Here is a 6,054-nt window from a genome sequence, read left to right as displayed (position 1 = left end):
ATCTTTCAGACCTGACTATGTGCAAGGCACTGTATTGTAGTGGGTGCTGTAGGAATGCCCACATGCTATTTCATTTCTGTCTTCAAGAAATTTATAGTCATAATGATGGAAAAGACAGGCCCACAAACCTGATTTCAGGATTTTCATCAACAGAGAGCGACAACAATTTTTAAAAGCCATCCCCACTGTCCCTGTTTCTGTCTCCCTGGGCCCAAAGTGAACGCTCATTACTCTTCCATTAGTTTTCGTCACCTGAAGATGCCCTTCCTGACTTCAGGGGCCTCAGCATTCCTATAGAATCTTCAGTCAGGTAGTCTCCTACCTTTCATACACTTCATCCCTTCTCCCCTGAGCTCATCCGTTTATTTGTTCCAGAGAGAATTTCTTACATCAGATAACCCTGCAGGAGGGCTAATGGAGAGATTACCACTCTAGGCTGTAGTAATCTGGGAAGATTTCATAGAAAAGAACTTAGAGCAGAAATGAAGAGATGAATTGGACCTGGCAAGAAGAGAAAAAAAAAAGTGTCAGAGAAATGAGAAGACATGAGGAAGAGGAAAATGACTCAGGAACTGTATAGCAAACCCCCAAAGTGGACCAAGTAGGAGATGCAAATAGGGGAAGGGTGTGGGCAGCTCGGAAAAATTAACCTAGATCTGTAAGAACGCTTTTCCTTTAGATGTTCTAGAAGGTCCTGCACTTCTGGTGTGCTGCCATGTCGTTAGAAAGTACCAGTACCTTTACAAGGGCTTTAGAGTATAGGTCTCTGGCAGGGAGCCTGATTCTAGATCTCTGCCCTCAAACCACTGCACTCTGCATCAGTTCCCTCAGCCCCATTCTCTTCTCTTAACATTAATGGCAACTGTTATCCACTCTATTCCTCTCTTCTGAGATCTTACTGTAGTAAGCCGTTGTTGAAAGAGGCAAATTTGAAAGAATCATACAATTCAAAAAAATACATTTATAGCAGTGTATTGTTCTCATGTAACAAATAACCACAAACTTAGTAGTATGAAACAACTCACGCTTCTTCTTACTCTGAAGTTCAACATGGGTCTCATTGGGCTAGAACTGAGGTGCCAGCAGGGCTGTGTGTTTTTCTGGAAGCTCCCAGGAAGAATCCATTTCTTTGCCTTTTTCCAGTTGCTGGAAGTTGTCCTCATCCCATGGCTTTGGGCCACTTTCTCCACATTTAAAGCCAGCAAGGGCAGTCGAGTCCTCACATGGTATCATGCTAAACTCGGGGCTTTTATCACATCTTTCTTGATTCTCTTCTCTCCTATCTCCCTCTTCCACTTTAAAAAAGCCCTTCTGATTACATTGAGCCCGCCCAGATAATCAGGATAATCGCCCTGTTGTATGATAAACTATTAGTAACCTTAATTCCCCTTTGTCACGTAACCTAACATAGTCTCAGGTTCTGGGGATTAGGACGTGTTCATCTTTGGGGGACCATTATTCCACTTACCATAGTGCCCCAGAAATATTATTTGTTAGTACTTTAAATGGAGGAGGAGCTGAAATAAACATGAAGCCATAATGATTAATACTGAGTTAATAAAATCTTCCTAATACTTTACAACGATCTTGCTCCCACTTAATTCCACAACAGTTTTTTTTGTTTTGTTTTGTTTTGTTTTTAAAGGAGCTCAAATGTGGACAGTGTATTCAAAGTATTTAACTTAACTTTCATAGAGACAAAAACTCCTGCCTTCTCACACTCTTACAGGGACTGGAATTTACACGATATTTAATTCGATTACATAATGACAGAGATCATTATATTTGGGATACATGCATGGGGAGAAACACAACTGACTGTTTCTGGAGTCATCTGGAGAAGCCAACGCTATTGGGCTCAACAAAAGAACGTCTTCTGGTGACCGGCACACAGCACGTAGTGAACACCCATCCATGTGTTTTGTGGAAGGAATGGAGATTGTCCATTAAACTGGCAAACCAGTTGAATGGGAGTTTTTTCAAGAAATCTTCTCTTCTACAAACAATAAATGCAGGGCCTGAGGGCAGACTTGTGTTCTGATCCCTTCGCACTCGTTCCTTACAAGTTGGTAAGTTAATTAATGCCTAAGAAGTTAGTGAAGGCTAAGATACTATCTCCTTCAAAGCACAGTGGTAAGTACTGAAGTAGGTTTTGCAGGGAAAGGTCTTCATTTGGATAACTATTCTGTCAATCACAAATATTTGCATACTGTGTCCATTACTTCTTAGAATAAATTCCTGGACATGAATTATTGAATGGCTATGTTTACAAATTTCTCAATTCCTGCGAAGAACTATTACCGAAATAGCTTCCAGAAATATATACACAAATTTCACTCCTAACTACAATGTACGATGATACCCATTTCTTCAACAAACTTGCCAAGGCTCATCATTTTAATACTGTCCATCGGGTTACCTAAATAAATAACGAGGATCTGAAATTGTTCTTTTCATTTGAATTTTTGTGATGATTGCTTTTGGGGATGTTTTCATGTGAAATTATATTGACCGTTTGATTTCTTCTTTTTGTGAATTGCTTGTTAATGTCCTTACCCATTTTAACTGGGACTTTTACAGTTTTCTCATTGATTTGTAAGAATTCCAAATATTAAGACCTTTGCTTTTTGTGTCCTTAATTTTTCCGATCCATGTTTTTCTATTTTATTTATGTGTCCTAAGGATATCCTTGAAAGACAATTCCCAAATTTCCTCTATGCTCTAGGGGAAAAATCAATTTTAAAGCACCATCTGCCTGAGATTTCCTGTGGCTAGTAAATTTCCTAACAATATTAGCACATACATCTCGGTATTCATCAAAGAGTTCATTTGAAGCTCTAATAATTACCTGACTTTTTAAGAAACCACAACTATTTTCAGAAAATATGTTTCTTCTTTACATTCTTCTCACACGTGAGGTACCAAACCAACTTGCATTTGTGATCCTTGACTTGTTTTCACCAATCAATTTCTATTCTTTTTTAATTGCATATTTCACTAGGCTTGCCTTTATTTAGCAACTGTTACCTTAAAGCTTATTATTATAGCACCTCCGTCTGTTAAATAACGTCAACATCCTTCCCGTCACCTCAGCACTTCTAATCCCCCTCCTCGCAGCCCCTTCACTGAATGAAAAGCAATGCGTTTTTTGTTGGAAGCTTTGAATGAATAATTCATTTGGAAAAATCGTCCGTGTTGTGCATGTTCAGAAGACGGAGCACTTCTCTTGTCAGTCACAATGGCTTGCTTAGGACTAAGTGCTGTTCAGCGTGTGCTCGGAGAGTACTGCTGATGGCGGGTTGCTGAGATTGCCAACTGCGTTAATCCTGACCATCCTTCTTTGTCTTTTGTGACAGGAAGATTAAGATCCAGGGTCTTATTCAGTTGTTGCAGTTAGACTCTATTTCACTCGGTTGTTTCAAGCCTCCTTTTAAGTTACCGACAGATTTTCATCATTATCCCCTCAAGCCCAGTGAAATCCTGACCCAGAGTTATGTTCTCCAAGGGCAGCATGGTATAAAGAAGAGAGGGCATGGCCTTTTGTCAAACCTTGGGTCTGAATTCTATATCTGCCATTTATGGGCATGGTAGCTTGGGTAAGGTGCATAAACTTGATGGACCTCAATTCCCTTATCTGGAAATCGGAGAGGATTATTGCCACAACACAGATTGTGTGTGGGGGGGGGTTGTGGACCCTATAAGGAAATACTCTACGGAAGTGCCCCAGTGCTACGTCTGGAGGATGGCAGGTTTCTAGTTCATGTTCATGTCCTTTTTAATTAATTCTTTCTTTACCACTGCCTAGATCATCTCCTTTCCTTTCTCCATTACACATATGCAAAATACTGAATGAGCTTCCCAAGTTCCTAATGACTTTCTGGATCTTCTTATTTTCTGAGACACAGTCTACTCTCGCAGCATGATCCCAATCAGCTGCCCCCGTGCGGATATCCGACTGATGTGCCCAATGGACTAGCTTCATGGAAATATTCTTCACTTTCTGCAAGCGATTTCATGTTACTTCAGTCTCCAGGCCCAGCAGTTCCTGCTTCCTGCCTGGCTTGTTCATTCTCTCATGTGCAGCTGCAAAAATCACAGTCCTCCTTTAAGACACGGTAACATATCATACACCTTCTCTGAATTCTTCCCAGGCCTTCATGGCCTTTGGTCCAGCCTCTATGCTCCACACATCCTGCACACATGTCCATTCTCATACTTACCTTTCTCAACACAGGATAATTTTGTGGCCATCTCTTTGCTCCCGAATAGACCGCAAGCTCGAAAGGGCATAGATACACCTAATGTCTCTTTGCTTGGCTTCTAGAAAATGCCGCATGGAATTTTGGGTAAATACACGAATGGATGCCAGAATGCACAAATGAATGAAGTATTGAATATTTTAAGGAATAATGTCGTAGACATTAAAAAATACTAAAATCATTATGTCTCAATGACATGGTTGCAGGAACACCAGAGAATGCCTGTTTCATACTTTTAAGCAAACATCTGTAGAACTAGTTTTTGAACCATTTTAAGTGCATTGTTCTTACTGTCTATATGCACATCTTCCCTTCCCCCTCCCCTTGCCTCTCCCGTTGTTCTCTCCAACTCTTTCCGTCTTCCTTCTGCCTTTTGAAGAAACTAGAATTAAGAGGGATTATTTGGAGATCCCTCCAGAGGCTGGTAACCTCAGCTGTGACATCTGGAATCCAGCCTGTTTTACTTGCTCGGTCCATAAAACATCCTTATAAATGTTAACTGGTAACTAACCTCTCGCTCTGTTAACCCTCTCCTTCCTGGCTTGGCAGTGGCTCTGTTCTGCATCTGGTCTTAGAATTTACATTCTTTTTCTCCCCTAGGGGGCACGTCTTGTCTTCACTGGTGATGCCTAAAAGTGCCAGGCAGCAAGCTACATATCATAAAGGCCTTAAGGGATTTTTCTCCTGCAGTTTCTACGTGATGTCCATTGATTTTTCAGGAAGTGCCCCTGCACTTTTCCTGTCTCCCTTGGGAGAAAATCTAGAGTCCTCACACAGAATGTATGGTCTGATCAGCCCTTCCATGACAACATTGAATATATTTATGGATAAGGTCTTTACACAAGGGAGCCTATGCCCTCACCAGAAGAATTCAAAACTAATAATGCCAACGTTTGCCTGGAAGAAAAATAACCTAGAAACTCACATGAGAACAAGACTGTTTTCTCTTAACTTATTCCTTAAAGCAAAAAATTAGATTAAGACTAAAGAGGAATGATATTTGAAATGTGCTACTGGTCAACCTTCTACTTATGGACATTATATACGTTAACTGTGTGCATGTGCATGTGAGTCTTGTATGTGTGTGTGTGTGTGTGTGTGTGTGTGTGTCTAATATCTGTCATCATAGAGCTGATGACTGCAAGGTTCAATATTCTAATGAAGGGGGTGAATAAGGATGGTTTGATTTTTGTTTTGAGTTTTGCCAACAATGATAGCAATAATGATAGTAACCGCCGTTAACAGAGTGTTAATGACACTATGTCACATTTTGCATGCGGGATCTTATTTAATTAGCAAAACAACCTGTAAAATCAAGACTTATTACCTCTACTTTACCAAGGAGAACTGCATGCTAAAGCTGACTACTAATGCATTTGAGAAGCTTGCCAAATGTCTCACGGTTAGGAAGAGAGAAAGGAGAGAGTCAGACTGGTCACAAACTCTGCCCTTAGCTACTGCACAATACTGCCCCCCAGTCAGTCCAACAATATTCTACCTCTACAGCTTACTTTCCCCAATTGCTTAAAATATAATCCTGTCATCGCGTAACTAATCAATGAGAACAATGACTCTCAGATATGATGATAGCTCGGGAAAACACCTTTTAAGTCAAAATGGATTTTATTAAAAAAGCGAAACCCTAGAACCCACTGAAGGCATGTTGAATCAGGCTATCTTCAGGCAGGACTCAGGAATCTCTGTTCAAATGCCTCCCCAGCCAATTCTGATGCAACGTCCTTGGTACCGCTTTGTTGGCCCATAGCTGGACACCATGTCTTAGACAGACTCTAAA

This window comes from Lynx rufus, unplaced genomic scaffold, assembly GCF_022079265.1.
Source record: "Lynx rufus isolate CCGP_SWC_20201006 ecotype Redwood Valley unplaced genomic scaffold, mLynRuf1.p SCAF_10, whole genome shotgun sequence".
Classification (NCBI taxonomy): domain Eukaryota; kingdom Metazoa; phylum Chordata; class Mammalia; order Carnivora; family Felidae; genus Lynx; species Lynx rufus.
This window is presented reverse-complemented; position numbering follows the sequence as displayed.